The following is a 23905-nucleotide window of genomic DNA, read 5'->3' as shown; positions in this document are numbered from 1 at the left end:
CAGGTAAGGCCTGGCTGTTGTACCTTGCAACCGGCAATGCTTCAGTATATCAGAATATATCCAGCTGTGAAAATGGATACTATGTAAAAACGTTGTGCAAGTCACTCTGGATAAGAGCGTCTGCCAAAGGTAGTGTAATGCCAAAGTGTAAATGTTATTACAAACTGTAATGTAATGTAATAAACCCTTCAGTCACGCGTGTGATATCTGTCTCTCATCCCCCCTGCTTTTCTAAGAGGGCTGCTTAAAGGTGTGATTACCTGCTCTTACAGGCACAGTAGAGAGCGTGATATTGGGAAAATGAACAAAACTGAACAAAATAAATAAATACCCCGACTGGGGTTGGGTTGAGAAAGGAGTGGAGTGGAATGAGCTTTACGCCAGAGCGTAAATGTAGCCACTCTAGCACAGCACACTCTCTACTGGCCCAGCATGCCATGGGGGGACACCATGGCAGACCTGGGACAAATATGAAATTGTTGTGGATTCAAATACTTTTCTATGCTTTACCGAGCTTGTCTGATGTATTGGACAAACCCCACCTTATGGTCCTCTTGGTTGGCTCAATTGCACCAGGACAGATGAATCAAGTCCAATAAAAGTAGTGGAATCCAAAACAATGATGTATTTGACCCAGGTCTGCACCGTGGTGCTAAACAGGAGCAGCTAGCATGTTTTAAGAGGAAATGTGGCAAACACAAAAAAAAATATGAGTGCTAATGGACAGGGAGGTCAAAGAGAGGTCACGAGCAAACATTGGGGAAAAATACATGTTTCAAAACTTAGCTGGTAGTTTAAAGATTTATAATAAGTTAGCAGGGCTGAGGAGGGGAGGTGAGCGAGAGTGCTCCTAGTGTGGAGCGCAAGGGCGACGCCAAAAAATAAGGATTTGAGTGCTGAACGGCAGTTATTCCAGATTCCCATGAGGACTGTGTACACAACCTGTGATAATGGCAAGTAGAACCAGGAAAACCCACTAAAATATGCTACAAATAAAATACGGGAAAATCTACATTTTCTCAGAATCAGTCAGACGTGTGAAAAACGGGTGAAACACCATGAAAAATGGGACGACTTGTCACCCAAGATATACTATAATTAAACTAAAGTTAGCCAGGTGGACTAAATGCCCCATCTCAACATGTGATGTGAAAAAGACTCTTCAAGAGAGCCAAGAGAGTCCAAGAGACATGGATGAGGCCAACATTGACAGCGTGTACACTGCACATGTGTGTGCATGAAAGCGTGTGACAATACGTGTGCGGGTGTGGTAACGCACAATGTGTGTGCGTCTGTTATCGGGTAAGCATGTGTTAGCGTGTTGCGTGTGTCTGTGTATCTTTTGCGCACGTGTGAGAGTGTGTGTTCCAGCTTCCGTCTTCCCCACACGTTCATGCGTCTGGCTGTTAGACCTTTCTGCACATATGTGCATTACTAAGTCCTCTGTGCCAGAATGCATACCTCACAAGTGTGCCTGTATGTGTTTTGTACAAACATGTGTTGTTGTTTTTCTTCTTCAGAGAAAATTGTACTTAAATTTGAAGGTTATGTATTGTCGTGTTGTATTGTATACGTTGTACAGTGTCATACGCTATGTTGCAGCTGTAATGTACATTTGATTCAAATACTTTTCTATGCTTTTCCGTGCTTGTCTAGTGTATTGGAACCAATTCAAACTCAAATCCTCGCCTTCTGGTCCTCTTGGTTGGTGCAGTTGCACCAGGCAAATTCTCAATCAAGCACAAAAAAGTATTTGAATCCAAAACAATTACGTATTTGAGCCAAGTGTGCTGTACATGGATGCTGCCGTGGTCAGGTCTCGCTCGCAAAATAGATTTCTATCTCAATGGGACCTCCGGGTTCAATAAAGGTTAACAAAATAATTAATAATGATAATAATAATGTGTATGGACCGTATATCGGCCAGTGTTCTCACTGGGAGAGGAAGACACCGAGTCAGCAAACTGCTACAACTGCCTTTCGAACACAATGAAAGAAAAACAAACTCAGAGAAGTATGGATCCCAATGGAAGTAATTGTGCCCCCCTCCCCCCCACGTCACAGTTTCCACCAGAGCCAATAATACACCAGCAATATAAATAAATACATAAATAAATAAGGGGGGATATTTTTAGTGGCGGCACAGCTTGCCCAATTCCTGCAGGAGAAGGAGGAATGCTGAGACCAATCACAACACAATTTTTCACACGACGAGGAGTGTGTGTGTGTGTGTGAGTGTGTGTGAGTGTGTGTGTGTGGGGGGGGTGTGTGTGTGGGGGGGGTGGGTGTGTGGAGCCGGGTGGAGCTGGGGGTCTGTGCGGGTGCCATTAAAATAAATAAATAAATGAAATAAAAAGGGCTCCCTTGGAATGCGGCCCAGTGTGAGCGGGGAGAGGGACCAGGCACAGGACGGTGCCAGGGGCGAGCTGGGAACCAGGCCAACGAACATATTTGGAGATGGGGAAGTGAGGAGAGGGCCCGTTGTTGGGAGAGGTGAGCTGTGAAGGTGAGCGTGTTTTGGGGGCGCACCGAGGAGGTGTGTGTGTGGGGGCAGGGTGGTGGTGGTGGTGGTGGTGGTGGTGGTGGTTTTGGTTACACCAGAGGAACCAGGCCGAGCCCTGGTTTGCACCCCGCCCCATCCCACCAAAACTAGCTACTGACACCATGCCGTATGCAGGTACTCTGATGTTGATGGTGCGTTTAACCAAATCCAGAAATAAGTTTCACTTCCTCCTGCTACAAAATAAGAATGTGTAATGATGAAAATAGGCCACACACCCATCTCAGCTGGCCGTTTACCTACAGACCATTCTGAACTGCTGCCAGGTCCAGGAAAGCTGTTTCATTAGTAAAGACAGAAACAGCTAGAGATTTACTGTACTCATGAACCCATATTTGACTAAAGCTAAACAATAGTATGCTAAGAAAATTACTACAAAGGTCATTCTACTTGGTGCATTTCTCATAAATTGTTAATACATTTTAAAAAATTGCAACAGATTTGTGATCAGCTCAAATATCTTGACAAGTGTAATTTCAAAACTTCCACAGAGGACATTAATCGGTTAACCGCAAATATTCCCTCAGAATTCTGCCCTAAAACCTGCAGAGGTTACATACTGCATTGACATCACTGTAAATGTTACTAAATGGCAGCACAAGTATAGTGAAATGCAACCCAGGCTATCTCTAAGACATCTTTCACACAGAAAACCTAAGCAGGCCCCGAGCATCACGCATTAGAACCAACAACGCCTATCTATTCTGGAGAATATCTGAGTGGGATGGCAGACATTTTAGGAGTGCAGGCCTCCAGTTGAGCTTCGTGATTTTTACAGACTCATTCTTAATTTACGGCAGGAGAAGTAAACTGGGAAAGCCCATGGAGACATTATGCTCACACTTAAGCCTTTGGTCTTAATTTGTCAGAAACTCGGTACTTGGTTTCTGTAGAAACTTTATGTGTATGCATGATATCGTATGCAAAAATATGCGTTTATAATGATCTGTACCTGCTTCAATGGTCTGCATGTGCGTATACAATATTTATTTATTTTTTGCTAAATCTTAAGATATATGCTCTAAATCAAATACATTAATACATTTTTGTCCCATGTCGGGGATATGAATCTCTGGTCTTAATCTCAACCCGCTGCAGTACAAGAGACATCCAAGAAAATAAAATAAAGAATATGTTTTTTGTCATCAAAGACACTTCTATAGTGTCAAAAAAAATGAAAAAAATAATCCTGCAGGGTCTCAGGAGGATAATTGGAATTACTGTGCACACTAATTAATAACCAGCCAGCTCCAGGACATTGGACACTGCCGGAGAATCCCACAGACAGTTATGAACAGACACTGATGCTGCACTTTTTCAGCACTCAATGAATTACATCAACTGAGGCCGCCACAGGCCGGATCACATTGGTGGCTGAGAGGGGGAGGGCGGGGCTAATCGTCGGGGGCGACCTGTTGACTGACAGCTACGGGGAAAGTCTGTGGCATGTCATACGGTGGCGTTAGAGGTTTCTGAAGGTCAGCGCCATTTCACACGCTAGCTGGAAAAGGAGTGACCAGCCTTCAAAGGCCCGGCAAATCAGCTAAAAAAAACCCTGCAGAGGAAAGAGTACCCGCCTAAACAAGGATTTGGACCACATTTAAGGTTCATGACTGGGACCCAGATGGCAGGTGGTTTAAGTCCCGGTGTAGCCACGATAAGATCCACACAGCTGTTGGGCCCTTTAGTGAGGTATTGCACCAGGGAGGATTGTCTCCTGCTTAGTCAAGTCACTTTGGATACAGATGTCAGCTAAATAGCAAAATGTTATATTACAATATAACATTTATTGATCATTTTTTAAAAAGAGGAAAGCAAGCAGACCAGACAGGCCAAGGTCACAAGGGAGGGTTGCACATAGAGAACCACAGTACACACGGCGCCAAGGATAAGAATTGAACACCTGGCTTGAGATTTTGGCTGCCCTGTGCACTGAACCACACAATAGCACTCAAACGGGGTCACATTGTCATATTTAAGTATAGGATACAGTTCTGTGGTGGCAGGACTGCCAAAGAATGTCTGTGTTGAACTTGATTATTATTGGTTTAAGTGGAATAAATAACCAATCATGCACAGTTCTAGGTCCCTCGTCTCTTTGAGTCATGTTATGTCTTTTTATATCCTTTTCTTGTGGTGGTAAGCGAAATGTTCATGGCTATCTATTGCTAGCCATAGCTGTTTCACAGTTAACTTCTCTACTAACTATGCTGCAAACTAATACAGCTGATACCACTAGTGCGTAGGCAACATAGATATGACCCCTTCAAGTCTCACAAATGAATCTGTAAAGTAAACAATTATCAAGTAAGCAGTAGGCAACAACAGTAGTGGGCAGCCACAAGCTGCTAAAGGTTAGTAATTTAGTGACCCTAGCAACACATACTTAGCAACAGAAATGTCAACCACCAGAGCTTGCCTCACATCTGAGGACTAGGTAAAATGATTCAATATACAGTAAGCACACATAGAATCGCATCAAAACCATATTATCCAAACAGATTGAACAGGTATAGAAGTATTGAGAAAAGTGTTCTGGAAAGTGCTGTCATATCACAAATTGAGTAAGACTGCTGAGACAACTTCATCTACTTTCACTGTCACTCAAAACAAGTGTCTGTTTGTAAAGTATGGAATAGTTCCAGGACTAAAGTAGTGCCTCTTCCAAGTACATAAATACAAGCTAGTGTCAATAATACATCAAAATAAATAAATAAATATGTGTGAGTTTGAGGAACAGAGAACTGTCTAAATCTGTTACAGTTTTAAGCCTTTCTAAGATATTTACTTAGTCGTATTTCTGTGTCAGAGCAATGCATGGGTCTGTCAGAGAATAGAACACGCTTTCTTTGGAGGTTTTTGAAGACGGTTTTAAAATAGCCCTGAACTGAAACACAAGGATGTTACAGTGACATGAAAGGAGAAGGGGATAGTAGAGAGAGGGGAAAAAAAGAGAAGAAGGAGAGACAGAATGTCTTACATGGCCTTGTGTGATGACCCCTAGAGATGACAGTGAAATAGCGAGCCTACTTGACAAATGCCATCATGTGAGAGGTATGTGTAAAATCCGCCCTCCCACCCCACCAGGAGCCCCCCCGGTAGCCCCCCCACAGGGTTGGGTTTCACGCACTGCCCAAGGTCAGGAAGCAGCGTTACGCCAGGGCTGGGGGGCGAGGGGTGTGGAGGGTGCGTTTGAGACTGTGCTTTTGTAGAGTCCCTCACAGCATCCTGGCCGCTCTTCAGCCTCGTAGCTGAGTTTCGGGTGATGGGTCACACACGGCGCATAACTGACCAGGCCCGCCTCCCTCACTTACCAGGATTCCTTTCCGAAACGGATTAGGGGTGCGCGGAGTTACGAGGGGGAATGTGGCCTTGGCCTGCTCGGTAAGCGCACACATTTTGGGGTGACAGCCAGGCGGACCTCTCTCCAGACAGCGCAGGCGAGCGAGGGCTAGTTTCGGGACACGCCGCCGAAAGGGCAGAGGTGCAGCGTGGGCTAACCCCCCCGAATCGCCCAGAATGCCACACCGACACCCGCCAATGCCGCTTCAGTGCCACCCGCTGTCAACGGATAACGTCTTAATTGAGGATTTGGCGGGAGGGCAGGAATTAGGAATTTGGCGGGATTAGAGGGGGGATGGGCCCCCGCCACCTGGCGCGTAGGGTGCGCACGATCGGAAATCGACCCGCGCTCCGGGAACAGCCGGCCGGGACCCGGACAGGGGGAGCGGGCACTTTGCACCTCTATTTGTAGGTACAGCTCCTTCACCAGGGCCTGGTGTTCAGAGCGCTCCATCACAAACACCCCGCTGGCTGTCCCGCCCCCACCACACCCCCCGACCCCCCTCTGCAGGCTGGGACGGGCTTCTCCGAAAACGGCCTTGCTTTACGCGTAATTACACATACAGGAGGAGAGGGCAGTGAGCGGAGGAGGAGACATTTTGAAAAGAGCGTAATTACCCAGCTGATAAACAAGTCATTCATTTTCGAACGTGCACCTACCGCCCCCCTTAATTGGACTTTTCCCTCTTAGGTCGGGGTGGTGTGCGGTTGGCCGGGGTGTTTGGGAGTGTGTGGGTGTTAGGAAGGGGGGGGGGGGTTGATGGGTTGTTAAAAAGCCACACAGCTGTTGTAAAGTGACATATAGTTGTCGGCCCGATAAACAAAACTGCATTACCATGCCGGAATCTAAAGCCCTTCTCACAGCCGTATAGTACTGGAGTATTTTTTAACATCATGTATCAATTACAAATTGAGATTCCATTTGCCAAAGTGAGGAATGCATGTGCCCTCCCCGTCTTGATACCCTGAAGATGCAATATTTCTACCTGATACTGCCCCGGTTAAACAGAGAAAACCGATTCTGAGCAAAACCCCAAATATTAACTTTTTCACAAAGTACCATGTGAAAGGTTACTATATGGGACATGTTTACCAAACATCACACCGTGTCTGAGGATGGCTATTCTGTTTTAACTTTGTTATGACATAAAAAACTCAGGTTCACATCACGCTGCAGAACGCTGTACCTAATATCTACAGCCCCTCAAAACCCCAGAAACTAACAAAAAAGTAGAGAGGTGAGATAAGGAATTTCTGTGTGGAGTTTAGATGTTCTCCCCGTGTCTGTGTAATTTACCTCCGGGTACTCCGGCTTCCTCCCACACTAAAAGACATGGATGTTAGATTAGATATAGTCCTGCCGTTGCCCTTGACCGAGGCACTAGCCTCAGAACTGGAGTTGGTCCCCGGGCGCTGTACTGTGGCTGCCCACCACCCGTAAGTATCTAGGAACGGTCAAATGCAGAGGACACCTGGTTCAATAAAGTATATCTATCTTATGTTTCTGGCTGTTTTTGGGGAGAGGGATTCACACGCTGCTCTCTATGCCCCATAAGCCCTGCTGGAGCACCCCAGGTTCAGATGGAGCTCTGTGTAAGGTAATCCGTTAAGTGGGGACTTCACGTTTCTTTAAAAGTAAACAGGAGGTGGTTGAAGGCACATTTTCTGAGTGTAAGGTTACCGTGGCGATAGCCCCAGGGCCCGACACCCACCCTGAGTGACTCTTGGAAGGTGTTTTTGGGGACGCAGGAGGGAAAAAGAGTGGCAGATGTTGTTTTTAAAATATTTTCCCCAAACAGGCTATCAGAGAGATGCGAACGGAGATGTGATTGTGTCGGAATTAGATTAGGGGGGGCACAGAGGGGTTCCCAGGCTGGGGGGGGGGGTATCCGAGAACATCCAGGTCAGGTAGGGGTCTGACCCCCCCGGCCCCCTCCAGCTGATGTAGGAGGCGGATCGGGTGGGCGGGGGGTGTGACCAAATCACAGCCTCATTACCGAGGCCTGCGGAGGGGGTCCTTCCTGTCACATGATCCCCTGCCTCCCAGGGTGTGAGCAGAGCCCAGGTCCCGCAACGCCTCATTTGGGCCCGGCTTCGTCCATTTACCCGTTTACACATTTACCCGTTTACCCATTTATCTCTCCTCTGGTGTCAGCCTGGCCGACCGCCATCACACCCAGTTCCACTCGCTCAGCATGGTGTTCTGTGTCCGGCCTGGGTCCTGTCAAACTGACTCAAGCCTGGCTCGGTTTTAAGGGGTACACGCACACACACACACACACACTCACACAGGGGCTGTGCTTATCACTTTGGGTTTTCAGCAGGAAGAGTGAAACCCTTGATACGTCCTGAGACTCAAAAGGCCAGGTCTAGCTTTCCGCACCTGCTTTTCAGCAGTTAATATTTCCAACACTTTTGGGACAGCCCTGGCTAGCGTCAACAGCCAATGTCTGAGGTCAGAATGCCGGCCTTCGGTCATGATGAATAAGGGGGGTTGGGTGCCGAGAGGAGGCTTTTTCTGTTCATGTACTGCAGCTACCGAACACAAAATGACCCCACCTTGTTCTTTCTTCTATTAAACTACCTCACATAAAAGCCTTGAAAAAAACAGATTACATCACAGGTATGAAGCGAGTAAGGTAGAAACCTAAGAGTACGGCCATACCAGCAAGGTACCAGCCTGTGTGTGTGTGTGTTTGCATGTGCTTGTATGTGTGTGTGTGTGTGTTGGAGAGAGAGTGTAGGTGTGTGTGTGTGCGAGAATGGTGCAAAAAACAAAAAACATCCAGTGAGCAGCAGTTCTGTGGGCAAAAACGTGTTGTTAATGAGAGAGGTCAGAGGCGAAGGTCAAAGCTGACAGGAAGGTGACAGTAACGCAAATAACCACACATTATAACAGCGGTAGGCAGAAGAGTATCTCTGAACACACAAACAGTCAAACCTCTAAGTGGATAGACTACAGTAGCATAAGACTTAATAAGTCTACAAATTAAGTCAAATAAATACATAATAAAGTGCTCACTGAGTGTATAGTACAGTTATTTGGTCAATGTTTCATACTTCAGAGTCACCACTACCACTTGTCTGCAGATTTTTCACTTTTTTTCTTCTTTAGAGCAGGAAGACAATGTTTACAAATGACACTTCATGTTTCAAAGGTGTACAGAAAGAGAAAAAGAGAGAGAGACCTGAAGTAACCACCCAGCAAGAGCATAACCACTGTACAAATAAACAGTACAATCTGTTTACCTGTGTGATGCCAATAAAGCACATTGAACTGAGCTGAGAGAGAGAGAGAGAGAGAGAGAGAGAAGGAGGGATTGGAGAGGGGAGGGGAGTGGTGTTGAGAAACTAAGTCACAATGCCGGCCCCTCGTTTTGGGAGTTTAAGTCTCTACAGACCCATCACCTCCGGTGACGAGGAGGCACGGAGCGACGCATAGAGCCGAAGGAGAGGAGAGGGGGAGGACAGAAGAATGAAGTGTCCACTCACTCCCTTTCATACCCCCTCCACAGTCCCATGCACAGCCTAATTACACCGGGCTGCCTTTTCACACACCACAATCACAGGCCCGCCGCTAGAATGTTCTCTCAGCTCCCGAGGATCAAGCCCAATTACGGCTGTAAGCCCTGCCCGTCTCTGTTCTGGAGAGGGGACGGGGGGGTGGAGGGGTGGTCAGGGCTGGATAAAGGATGATGGGGGGGGGGGTAATCCCCTCCACCACTCACTCTTTTTAAGCATGTGTTTCTGAAGAGAAAGGAGGGCCGGGCCCACTCACAGCCTCACTGCACAGAGAAACAAAAAAGTGACTTGACGAATTTCGCCCTGGTCTTAAACACGATCACCAGTAAAGTCTGAGCCCCAACAACTGGACAGGAGCGAAACACATATATACACACACACACACACACACACACACACACTGCAGGTGTTTAAGGCCCTAGAGCCCCCCAGGTGGTTGATGGTGTGTAAGCGATGCACAGAGGTATTTAACAGGACACTTTCAAACATTCACACTGAGCCCACAGGCTTTACACAGGTCTTCATGGACGGCAGCGTGTGTGTGTGTGTGTGTGTGTGTGTGTGTATGTGTGTGTGTGTGTGTATGTGTGTGTGTGTGTGTGTGTGTGTGTGTGTGTGCGTGTATGTGTGTGTGTGTGTATGTGTGTGTGTGTGTGTGTGTGTGTGTACATGTATGTGTGTGTGTGTGTGTAGGTGTGTGTGTGTGTGTGTGTGTGTAGGGGTGTGTGTGTGTGTGTGTGTAGGGGTGTGTGTGTGTGTGTGTGTAAGTGTGTGTGTGTGTGTGCATGTATGCGTGTGTATGTGTATATGTGTGTGCCAGTGTGTGTGTGTGTGTGTGTGCGTGTATGTGTGTGTGGGGAGCAGATCTCCTCTCTACTCAAGACCACAAGGGTCAGACAGTAAGGGGAGGGATTACAGGACCATGCTTGGTAGGCTAGTTAAAGTACCCAGCTCACTGAAAATGTGTTCATGTAGCAGAGAGGGGTATAAGAGGGTGGGGGGGGGGAAAAGGCCTGTAACAAACCCCTTTACTGACCGCTCACCACACCCATAAATGAGGAGGCTGTATTGATAGCATATTAGCGCAGCGCTGTACCTGTTAGCACCAGGGTGCCCCTTGGCCTTTTTTGTCAAAAAAATAAACGACAGTGACAATGGCATTGACACAGAACATACTCAAATGAACTGCCGGCAAAAGCAGCGGAAAAATAACCGTTCGCGCTAGAAGACCGGATGCCGAAAACTGTCAACACGTAGCCGGACGGTGAGCTTCCCAGACGGTGTCCGACATCGCCTTTAGGAAAACCCAATTATTACTGCACCGGTCACTGACCTGGAAACGGAGAGGTAGCAGGGAGGAAGGCGAGAAACCTGCGTACGGGGGACCCGACCCTTTTTGCACACCAGCGCTAAGGTAAGCCGCGCCAAAACAACAATGGGTCCAATCAAGGAGATTTTCTGCATGGAATGGCGAGTGACAAAAGATCAAAGGTCAAAAGCATCAGCTTTGACCAAACACTCTTTTTCTGTCTTGTCATACAAACATGAAGAGGCTCATGGGTAACAGGCAGAAGTTGTGACCCCCCCGCTCCGCCATGGCCGTGGTCACCCAGTCATGAAGAGGCTCATGGGTAAAAGTCGGAACTCCTTAAAAAGGACTTGGGCTCATCCGTCTTCCTTTTCCCCTCTCTCTTACCTCTCACCTCTCACTACAAACCTCAGAGCGAACGCAAACAAGCGTGAATACGACAGGGAGTCCATTAAACCCGGGGAGAAACACTGTGGGCTGGGCAACTGCTGCCATTATTCCCCATTCAGTCCAGAGCTTTTTCAAATGAATCCTTCCTCTCTGATAAAACTAAAAAGTTATTTTATTTTATTCTAAATTCAAGATACATACAGAGCATATGCTGGCATATTAGTGCAGCCACACAGGTACAGAGGACCTGTTTCCGCCTAGGGATTGCCAAAGAATATGCAATTAATATGATCTAAACACTGGGACTCATCGACTGCAAAGGATTTGCAACAAAGCATGTATGTAGTATGTTAATTTGTTCAATTACTTTTGGTCCTCTAAAAGGAGGAACTATGTAGAAGAGGGCTTTCCTGGATCACCTAATATGCATGCCATGCCATCATTGTAAATAAGATTCAAATCTTAATGGACTAGTAAAATAAAGGTTAAATAAGAATTAATACCCTCATATTAAAGCTGACAGTCTGCACTTTAAACTTATATTCATTGCGTCATTTAATTTCCAATGTGCTGGAGAACAGAGCCAAAACAACAAAAATTGTGTCGTAGGTCCAAATACTTACGCACAGAACTGTATATTTGTGCATTTCAGCTCATAAATTACTTAATTCCCAAAATGCCAACTGACCTCATTTTTTCACATAAAGGTAGTTAGCTAGCAACATTTTATTATGAAAGTAATTGAGTCTGCCACTATTAGTAGGCTGATTGTACTTTTTATAGCCGCTTGTTTTTTTCTTTATCACAATGCGGACTGTGTGAAGCCAAATAAGGTCAAAGGAGGGATCTTCGTGTTTCTTTCATCCCCCGCTCGCACATTTAACCAGACGGACGCAGTTACAGCGGTGTGCAGACATGCGGGCGCTCCTGGTCGAAAAGCCTTTTACAATTAATATCTAAGTGAACAGAAGCGAACCAGACTTCTAAATGGTACAGTGTGAAACTTGACACATTTCTTCGCATTTTAAGGCAAGATTACTTTTTATTTAATTTTTTTACAGTTCCAAAATAATAAAAAAAGGGAAAAGGCCCTGTGTAAAAGTTTGGGAACCCTGTCAGTTAGTACTTTGTAACTCAAATATAACAGCTTGTAAATGTTTCCTGTAGCCAGCTAAGAGTCTTTCAATTCTTGCTTTTGGAATTTTCCCCCATTCTTCCTGGCAGAACACCTCTAACTCACAAATATTCTTTGGCCTCCTTGCATGTACGGCATGTTTCAGATCTCTCCACAGATCTTCAATAATATTCAAGTCTGGGGACTGTGGTTGCCTTTCCTGGAGGTACTTCATTCTTGATTTCAAGGTATGCTTTGGATTATTGTCTGGCTGGAATACCCAACCTCTCTTCAACTTCAATGTCTGAACAGACCTCTCGAATTTCTTGATATTTGGTGGAATCCATTCTTCCTTCCACTTGCACAATATTTCATGTGTCCCCAGCTGCCACATAACACCAAAGCATAATGGATCCACCTTAAAGCTTCACAGCTGGAAGATGTCCCTCTCTACAAAGGCTTCACTCTTTTCTTCTCCAAACATACCTTCTTTGGTACTGGCAGAAAAGTTTTTTTTGGTTGTCGTCAGTCCAAAACACATTGTTCCAAAAGGCTTCAGGCTTCTCAATGGTTTCTATCTGCATACTTCAGACGCTTAATTTTGTGTTGAGGTTGTTTCTTCTGGCTACTCTGCCATGTAGGTCTTTGTTGTTTAAAGTATGTTGTATTGCTGTCCTGTTGACCTGTGTCTGCTGCTCATTTTTGCTGCTCTTCTGCAGTGATGTGTGGTTTCAATTCTCTCCAGGCCATTCTATCAGAAATCTTTATTGGTCTTCCAGACCTTGCCTTGACTTCAACTGTTCCATTTATCTTCCATTTTCTAATAATGTTTCTGACAGTGGAAATAGGTTTGAATCATTGAGAGTTTTTGTATCCCTCTCATTTTTGGTGGGAATGAACCATTTTCATTCTGACATCCTTGGACAACAGTTTAGAGGAACACATGGTTGTTAATACCAGACAGAACAGCCACTGCAGTTGGAGACTTTAGAAGGAATGGAGTTACTTCAGAATAAAAAGTTTAGCCCTGGAATTATACTCATTGTAATTCATTGTAACAGACATTTAAACCACGGATGCCCAAATTTTTGCACCCCACAGTAATTGTTCCATTTAGTAATGATGCCTTCCTTCTCATTGTAACCGAGTAACCGAGTTTGTTAACTGTTATACTTTTTAATAATCTTAATCTCAGCATATCGAATACTCCTTTAGTATATTGTAGCTACCTGTACAAGGTAATGTGTACACCTGCAGTACATTTTTTTTACAGGCTACATTCAATCATTCTGGTGTTCTGCACGACAGCCCCCCTCCCTCAGCAAGCACAGGCTGCAGGGAGGAAGCTTGGTTTTGCGATAGTGGAAACAGTGTACAGTAATTGAAGTGCAGTGCTCGGTCACTGTTGAGAGGAGACAGAAGAGGTGTTGCCAGCCGCAGACCTCCGAACATGTCTGTCTCTCTCTCTCTCCCTCCCTCTCTATCTCTCTCACTCTCTTTCTCTCCCTCTCTCTCTATCTCTCTCACACTCTCTCTCTCTCTCTCTCTCTCTCTCTCTCACTCTCTCTGCGGTAAAACAGCCAGCTGATTTCCCTGCAGGATTGGTCAATTATCGCAATCTCCTGGGAAAAACAGCAGGCCGTCACTTTGCCGTTTTCCCCATGTGTGTACATGGTTGCAGAATGCGCAGGAAGTGACCTCACAGGACGGATTGCCTGAGATTAATTGAACCGTGCCTCGTTGCTGCCCCATGTCTCTCCTTAAAGAGGATAATCACACACAGGATGAGGAATTAGAAGACAATTTGAGGAATTACACACCATGGATTTTCCTCCAGGGACCAAGCGTAGCTTGACGTAGCTGCGGGGAACTCCAACTCCCAGGATGCCATTCTCCCAAATGGCCTCTTATTCCTTTGCATGACTCCTAAATCCACTACAATGACCAAGCAACATGCTTAACGACTCCTGAGGGAAAACTCAACATGAGAGGCTTAACGATTAGTCTGGGCATCTGGAACTAGGAAAATCGCACGGTTTATTTTCTATGTTATTATTTTTTTCCATTTAAAAGGCAGTCCAATGTATATATTAAACTAAATCTATAACTGAGAGACGAAGGTTTATATAGACCCATCTTACAACAAGTCCATAAACGTGGCCTTAGGATACTATCAGAATTACCATAAAAGGCAGAAGAACAACATTGTGTTTGGCCGCATACTGATTACCGATATATTCCATTTTCAGCGTCTTTGTGTGCAGAACACTGGAGTTATGCACAGAGTAAATATTTAATGTATCCATAGCATTTGGCTTCCATGGTTACCAGATTGGTTGTTCGGTCAGTGGCCTCTAAGTGGGTGCGGAAAGATCCCGACACACATCAGTTTCAGGCCTAATTCTCGGCTAAATGCCAAAGCCGAAATTAGAACACGGCGGTCTCTTCAAAAACAAAATTGGCACTGTAGTCCTCCGCCTGGTACATTAACATGGGCTGCCGTGTCGGAAAGCTACGCACATATCGTCTGGCCAAACTGACGGGGAAAAAAGCAGCCCGTTGGTATAAATTGTTCCATGCTTTGGCTGGTATTGTATTAAATTCACAGCCTCGGGGAATGCGTTTAGCTGGACGCTCTGAGTCGATGTGCCTTACAAGCAGTGAATCATAAATGCTTGGAACGACCAACCAAAAAATCCTTTCCTGTTCTTTTATATCTTGTGCAACTTGCCCTAGGTGCCTTTTAAGTCTGAATATGGGATTTACCACGCCTCGCTCACCGTGGTAAAAACCCTGCAGTCACACCTCTTATTACCCACCCATGAGAACTAAACACAAGGACGGATATCAACATATTTTTCATCATTTCACATCGGTAACTATTACAAGTATCCGAAACGAACTGCACACCACAACTTACTGTACGCAATCGACAGGATAAATAGCAAAAGAAGAGAAAAAGACGTACAGTAAAAGAGACCATTAAAGTGAGTGAGATTTGAGAGAATGAGGCACTGGCATGGGCTAATACAGTTTTGTGAAACACATGCTTTGCAGCACGGTAATTAGCATGTGCAGATGACCTCATCTCTGCTCGAGCTGTACTCCTGATAATAAAGAGGCACTGCCACCCAGTCTCCCTCACCCTCTGTCTCTCTCTCTCTCTCCCTCTCTCTCTCTCCCTCTGTCTCTCTCTCTCTCCCTCTGTCTCTCTCTCTCACCCTCTCCCTGTGTCTCTCTCTCTCTCCCTCTCCCTGTGTCTCTCTCTCTCTCTCGCCCTGTGTCTCTCTCCCTCTCCCTGTCTCTCTCTCTCTCTCCCTGTGTCTCTCTCTCTCTCTGCCCTTATTATACTCCTGCTAATAAAGAGGCACTGCCATCCACCCTCTCTGTCTCTCTGTCTCTCTCTCCTCCTCACTCCCTCCCTCTTTTCCTCACTCTTCCCTCTCCCTCTATCTCCTTCTCTCTCCCTCTCCCTCCCTCCCTCTCTCTCTGTGCCCAGACTTATTACCACCCCCCCCTCCATCCTCCCTCACTCCCCCTCTCTCCCTCCTTCTCTCCCCTAACCATGAGAGCAGGAGGGGGGGGGGACTCATATCATCTGCGGGGCAAAGGTGAGGTGCCTGGGGAGAGAGCGGGAATGAAATTCTCCCAGTTCCATTTGAGCAGCCATTCAAACAGCATCACTCTAAAGAAGGAAACTTATAAAAGCCCCGTGCCCCAACACATTTCTGTGTGTTTATAGGAGTGAGAAAGAGCCCGCGCACTGAAGGCTCTGTAATAGATTCCCAATTTAAGATTTAAGCTTTTTCTCTCTCTCCCTCTCCCTCTTTTCTTTTTTCCCCCTCTCCGTGCATAGCTGCCTGCCTGCTTTGGCTGTGAGCAGTGAGAAGGTACATTTTCTTTTTTTTTGGGACGGGGGCGGTTTGGACCGTGCTCTGCTAAAACTTTACCACCCGTGTAGAGATGATGGAATTTACATGACATGCAGCTGCAGAAGTCATCTACTGTACATCCCCCGATGGTGGGATTATGTTTTTTTTTTTAAAGACAATATATTTGTTTCATCTACAAGTCTTTTTTGTGAACCATATACACATTTGGGGGAGATATTCATGCCAAGGTGATTTGTTTGTTTAGCAGACCTGGGCTATTACCGTCATTTAGGGTGATCTACATGCTGCTTGTGTTGTTTGTTGCTGATGTATTATACAAACTACAAACTTTACGAATAGCAATAAAAAGTATTAATAGATGACAAATAGAGGATGGTAGCATGTCCCAACTGGTTACTACACGCAGATTGCCAAATGTGAAAAACCCAGTTATCATTTGGAGTTACACTGGGATATTTAGCAGATGCTGTTAACCGGAGTGACTTACAACATGCTGTTTCATTGTTTGCTATAGCACAAGGTTCTGTATCTCAGGTGCTTTCCAACAACTTTGCACGTCAGCAAGGGACACAGGCATTTGAGTGTATGTACAGTGAGGAATTGTGCTCCCAATTCTGTTTGGAGGTGACCGATGGCATGGATGTCACATTTGGGCGAAAACCTATTTGCTGAGGCCTTGTGTGTTTATTGTATTAACACTAACGCATATTTTGATTTTAGACTATTTCAATGCAGTCTTTATAATGGTCATGTTCATACAAGCAGTCAATTATTCATCAATCTTCTCTCTTTTTGAATATGCTTATATTATTAGCACTTATAATACCACCACATTTCTTGGGGTACGCCACTGAAAAAGCTTTAATCAGGACGATGATTTATACTGATTTAAACAGCTAACATCTACTTCTTTCGAGACTCAAAAACAAGCAATTTTTGGTTGTATTTGAAGCACAACCTCAGTGAAGCGCAGGCACAAGTTTCACATTTTGCAAAAGTGCAGTGATGTAGATTCACCTTCTCAAGCCTATCCAGGTAACGTCTGGTGGATAAGTGCGCTCTTCTGAGTTATGCAGAATTAATGGGGAAGACAGAACACACACACACACACACACACATTCAAGGTGTTCCTCAAAAGGGGCACTAATGTGAAGCAGCGGTCCGGATAAAGACTCAACGTGTCACATCGTGTCGTACACACTGCCCAGTGGGCTGGATAAACACCTTTGGAAGTGGAGCCACTTTTGCTTGGAGAAAGCCATGCCAGGCTCCAGGCCAACATAAGGGGGAGAGGCCCAATATGTCCTGGCAGACAGACACCTGGCTGGCAGAATGGCCCAGTCCTCACAGCTGAGGCCAGGAGAATCAGAGAATCAGAGAATCAGAGCGAAGGTGACCCGGCACAAACCTGAACACGAGCAGCCAGCAGAGAGGGCATCATCTATTCCCACACTTATGGATTTTTCTGTCAACTTGGAAAAAAGTATTTTTTGGACCAGTTTTACAACAGTACACACTGGGCACAGTTACAGAAGTTCCACATCCAACGCAATAACAATTCACAAAAAGGTGCTTTTTTTCCCCCCAAAGGTTAAAATAATTCATGAGTTGCCTTTTTCCTTCGTATTTTGAACGATTTATTTATTTATTTATTGCTGATTTGGGCTCTCGGCCCCATCCCACAGAACAAAGACGGTTAATCCAGCTGAGTAATTCAGGGGACGTCATTTTCGGACCGAGGGGGGAAGTCTTTTTCGATCTTCCATAAGGCACTTTTTTAATCAGCATCATGTGCAAATGAAATGTCATGGCCTTTAATGCGAGAGCACTCAGGAAATGTCCATTAAAATGTCATGGGGGAGTGAGGGTGGGGAGTGTGGATGGGGGGATGGGGGAGTGAGGATCTGGGGGGGGGGGGTGGGGGGTGTCTAATGCCACACACGGTACAATAAGCATGGGAGCCAATGGGCACGCAGAATTGTATGGCTCTGATTTGACCTCGAGACGGATGAGCTGTGTTGATGTTGTCTCCCTCCCTCTATCTTTGCACTCTTCACTCTTATCACGGTCAGAGTACACTGCACACCATGATCCTTAACCCTTTACAAATACATATGTGACTGGATGTTCTTAGCTGAGTTCTAGAACACTTACTTAGATGTGATTGGATGTTCTTAGCTGACTTAGAATTCTGGGGAAAAAAACATTCCGACAAAACCAATCAGAACACTATATTGGACTTTGGCCGAATGTTTTCAGCATTTATCAAACTTGTCTCTAAGGGCCATCTACTTGCTGTGTAATATACACCAAACCAAACACTTTCCCTGAGTTTAATTTGAAATGATCTTTTCTTTTGTAATGAATGGCTTAACATCTATTTCAGACTCCAGTTAGATAAAGTGTTTGTGCCATAAAGAGAATATTCTCAGTTCAGTTCCCAAACAGGGGTTCCCCAGAGGCCTATTCTCAGCCCCTGTCAATTTGCTGCCATTGGAATATATTGTATAAACACAAAACAAAATGCATCAACGGCTGATTAACATGGACAGTGTCTGGCAAAATATAAGCCTGGCAAAGTCTGGCAAAAGCAAAACAAAACAAAATACAACAACAAAAATGCATATATTTCATCTGACCCAGGGGTTATTTGGCTGAAGAAAAAGAGGCAATCGTAACCAGGCAACTGGGGTACTGCATCAATTGGTGTGCACACCTTCCCACCAAGGCTGCCATCATTAAAAAAGTGTACTCATCTCACAATGATGACATAATTTGAGAGGTTGAGAGAAAGTGTGTGTGTCTGAGCCAGAAAGAGAAAGTGAGAAAGAGAGAGAAAGAGAGAGAAAGAAAGAGAGAGAGACAGAGAGAGAAAGAGAGAGAGCAGAAGGGAGAGAGAGAGGGAGAGAGAAAGAGAGAGACAGAGAGAGAGAGGGAGAGAGAGAGAGCAGAAGGGAGAGAGAGAGAGAGCAGAAGGGAGGGTGGTGTCTACCTGTGCCTGAATGTGCAGAGTGGCAGGAACTGGGGCTCATCTTCAAATTAACTGTGTGGCAGACTGGACTGTCAGCTGCAATTATCTGCCTCGCACTTCCAGGACCCGTCCACGCAATTTATTTCCTTTCTCTCCCTCCCTCTCTCTCCCTCTCTCTCTCCCTCCCGCAGTCCAAATATCTCTGGCAAACAGGCTGCAGCCATCTCTGTCACTTCAGACTTCCTAATAGTCACAATCTTACCTTGCACATTTGAAGGTTATTTCTGTAACGGAGATGGGGTAGCGCACTTCCATCTCGAGGAACAATTATCTGGGTTTGCTCCGGTTAGCAGTTCACGCTAAGGCCAGGGAGGTCGAAATGATTACTCGACGAGCTGTTGTCAAAAGATTGACTTTTTACATTTTAATTTGATTGAGGGTTAGATGTCAGAACTCGAGAAAACACGAATTCACTCGAAATGCGGCTGTTTCTGGGAGAAGAGCTCTCCGGGAGAGGGTGACACATGGGTTGCGGACGATGCGCTACGCGGCTAGCCAGGCCTAGCGCTAGTCTGCCCCTCTGACCGAGGGTGACTTGTGCGCAGTCAGGCAGACAGTCTGGAGCACTCATTAGCTCTTATCAGTGCCTGGGCTTAACGATTACGTCCTGGCACAGAGACAGCCGGGGAGCGAGAGTAAATAACAGTCGGGGAGGGGGAGAGGACGGGGAAGTCGCCCAGCTCATCAGCGCATCGATGCCGTTGGCGTAACAAAGGGCAGCGGTGAGACAGCCGTCCCGCCCTATCGGCCCGGCCTGATAAGGGAGACCAATCGACTGATGTCACAAGGGTCTGCAGCGCTGCACTGCTCTAGAACCTTCCGCAGTCACAGGGACCAGGCCAGGGCTGGCCAAGGGCCATTAGAGGATGTGTGTGTGTATCTGTGTGTGTGTGTGTGTGTGTGTGTGTACGTACGCGCATGTGTGTATCTGTGTGTGTATCTGTGTGTGCGTGTGTATGTACGCGCATGTGTGTATATGTGCATCTGTGAGTGTGGATACTTGTGTGCAGGCTGTGTATGTGTGTGTGTGTGTATGTGTGTGGATATGTGCATGTGTGTGCATGCCTGTGTATGCATGAGTGTGTGTGTGCATGTCTGTGTGTGTGTGTGTGTGTGTGTGTGAAGGCTGGGTGAATCATTTCAGCCTCTCCCCAGGGTGAAATAAAGTGATAGACGGAGCCAAATAATGCCACAGCCTAGAGGCAGGAGGTCCATATCTACTTGTAAACCCCAGAGCGGCGAGAAATCAGATCAGATTAAAGGCATTTATGCATAACAGCACCGCCATATTCTGCTCTCTCTCCAATTGCATCACATTATCTCTTAACTAGTGAACTGTGGAAGACCCCCCCTACACCACCCCACCAAACTCCCCCCCCCCCACCTTCCCTACTCCGCCCGCGGACGTATCCCACGATGCCATTTAAACGTCGCAGCCCCCACGCCCATCGCCGCGGCGACGGCCCGCTGACCTTTACCCTCGTCCAATCGCCCGCGTCCAGTCCTCGGGCCGCAATTTTGCGGTTTCCGCGGCGTGAATTTATTACGGGTTTTTTTTCCGGCGTGGTGTTTCCCCCTCCTGTGCGCGCTCCTCAGACCCGCATTAGCCCGCTTTATGAGTCAATGCGAAGCGATGACACGGGCAGCCCGGCCTGTTTCGGAGCTCCGCTCTCCGCTCTCCCTCTCTCATATCGTCTCACTTCCTGCCCATGCTAATACGACCCCGGGAGCCTCCAAACGGGAGAGATTATGCAGCCATCGCGCCGCCGCGCTAATAAAAACATCAACCCGACGCGGGCCTGACTTCACCTCAGAGAGGGCTGCTACCCTCGCAGCCAAATACAGAATACAGAGTGAGAAGAAGGGATTCTGGAATTGGAGGGAGAAGGAGAGGAAGAGGGAGTAGAGGATGAAGAAGAAAGAATAGAAAAAAAAAAACCCGGGCAAGATATATTGCATTTTTGACTCCATTTCATGGCCACTGTCACATTTTAATATGGGGAAAGTGCTTACTTTTTCAAATAATGAAAACAGGGAAGGGGGGAAGGAGGGAGGGAGATAACAGATGACAGTAAAATAAAGAAAGAGTGAAGACTCTATTAAAGCCCTGCAGCTGACAGAGGCAGTGTAAGCCTGCAGGTTTAGACGGAAGAACCCGAGAACCACGCGTCTCCCATTTTAATTACCCTCCCCCCAGGGGAAGAGCAGTCCCAGGAACTGGCCTGGATGCTGCAACCTCCTGCTTTTCCTCTAAAACACACACTCACACACACTCACACACACTCTCACACACACACACACACACACACACACACACTCACACACACTCTCACACACACACACACACACACACACACACACACACACTCTCACACACACACACTCACACACACTCACACTCACACACACTCACACACACACTCACTCACACTCACACACACACTCACACACACACACACAAACACACACACACTCACACACACACACACACACACTGACACTCACACACACACACACACACACACACACACACATACTCACAAACACACACACAGACACTCAGAAACACACGCACACACACAGACACTCACACACAGCTTGCAATGAACGTGATCACTCTGGGCTGTTGGAAAGGTCATGACCCCACTCCCAAGTTCACCTCGTTAGGATCCAATAAGAGTGCAAGGTGCTTGTGTCGTCCTGTCTGGGCAAAGTGTATGTGTGTGTGTGTGTGTATATATGTGCGTGCGTGTGGTCAGTGCATGCACCTTAGCATGTGCATATGAGAGAGTGGATCTGCGTGTGGTCAGAAACAATTAGCCATCCATGGGGAGTAAAAAAAGCAGCTGCATCCTATCCCGTTTTTTTCCTTTCTTGGCTGTGTGTGCTATTCGTCCTTCAACTGATTCGACTGATATCACTGAAACACTAACCACGACTGACCAGACCAGACCGCACTCTCTCTCCCAATGTCCAACTCCTGCGGTTAATTTTGGTGAATAACCTTGAAGAATTGTGAACAGTGACTTAACAGTGACTTCAACTATTGACACAGGTGACTCACTTTGTAACTTTTTTGGGAGTGGAGGCCCTTCAGCCTGAATCAGGTTCTGTGTGACAAACACGGTGAGCACAAGTCACAAGCGTCGAAAGTATGCGAGGTGACATACCGGCAAGATCCCCAAACCACAAAACTTCTACAAGAAGTGCCAAAAGCGACACCCTGACACACAAGCAGCTCCAATACACCGTCCTGGAAGCATGCAGCTCATTCCTCCATCGCCTTCCCTGAGGACAACTGTATCGAGATGCCATTTCTGTCGCACTGTAGCAAGAGTGCAGCGCGAAGAAAACAGATTTTATTTTGGAGTGTAGCCCTCTGGAACGTAACTCCAAGGGGGTCGAGCAGTATGTAGCTAATTTCGAAACCATCTTTTCTGAGGGGAGCTGTGTCGAGAGGCCCATTTCTGAGCGGGAAGCGAAGAGTAGCGTGAGCCGGAGCGTGCCCTCTGGAACATAACTCTGAGGGGGTCAGACGGCGGACCCAAATGGCGGAATAAAAAGGTCCGGCAGTCGGGCTGCTTCCTGCGAGCTGCTGCAGCACAAAGCCCCTTATTTTAACAGCCCGGGCTCCAGTGTGAGTTACACACGCACCGCGGGGAACGCGCCGTTCCCCCGCTCCGACCGGCTCGCCCGTCCTAATCTGCGAAAAAAGGGCCGCCGCGGTCCGCCTCGCAAATCTCCACCGCGGGGACGCGTCGTAACTCTGCGCGGGATCCCATTCGCCGCCGCCCCCTCGGCCCTCGTCTTCCAGCCGCGCTTCCCGACGTCTTCGTCCCCCCCCCCTCCCCAAACGAAACGGCTGAGACCTGTCCCGCCACACTACGAGAGGTGAGGCCATGAGGGCGTGCGTGTCCCTGAAGGCACCTCTTCAGATTTCATGTTATCCTTGCCAATCTACTTGAACGTCTAAATATAACTTTTTGTTTCTTTTTCGCTTTTCAGGTAATTAGCCGGACTGGCTGATTTTAAATGGAGAAAATGATTCATGAAAAGCCTACTTTTTTTGGTACTTCTTGAGCCTTTCCCTGCGTTTATCTTCTCCCTAAGTCACTCCAGGCATCGCGGAATGTCTTTGTAGGAAGCCCAGATTCTCAGCAGGTTGGATCCGGCCCAGAATTCCCGCCACGGCTATTTCTGCTACACCCCCCCCCCCCACCACCACCCCAACCGCATGTATCCACTTCTATTCGCATGGACAATTAAGAGCAGAAAGCACACGTGTGGCTTTAATTCTGCACTGAAAACATTTTCATTAAAAACAGCATTGACAATAACCTTTGCGTCTCCTTAGAGGTCACTGAGTGAAAACACTCGCGCTATCAGTGTGAATGCTGATGTTCGAGATGTTGTGCCCTGTGTGCTTTCGGCCTTGCAGTGTGACAGCGCGACCATTTCATTTTCTCTGAGGGGGGGGTACAAGCAGGGCACGCAGCTCAGAGACACAGTTCAATGGGATCCAATTAAACTACCAGACCGTCGCAGATGTGACACAGTCGAGACGTCCAAAATCCCGAATAATAAATAAATAAATAAATAATACATACATTTTAAATAAATAAATAAATAAATAAATAAATACTCAAAAAGAGACCACTCCAGATAGCACGAGGAGATAAAAGAGAGCAAATCCAGAAATGATTCATTCATCAAAAGTTACGGACACCCATGGCTTTTCCTTGGG

Source organism: Conger conger, chromosome 11 (genome assembly GCF_963514075.1).
Source record: "Conger conger chromosome 11, fConCon1.1, whole genome shotgun sequence".
Classification (NCBI taxonomy): Eukaryota; Metazoa; Chordata; class Actinopteri; order Anguilliformes; family Congridae; genus Conger; species Conger conger.
The sequence above is the reverse complement of the archived record's forward strand: the minus strand, read 5'-3'. Positions refer to the sequence as shown.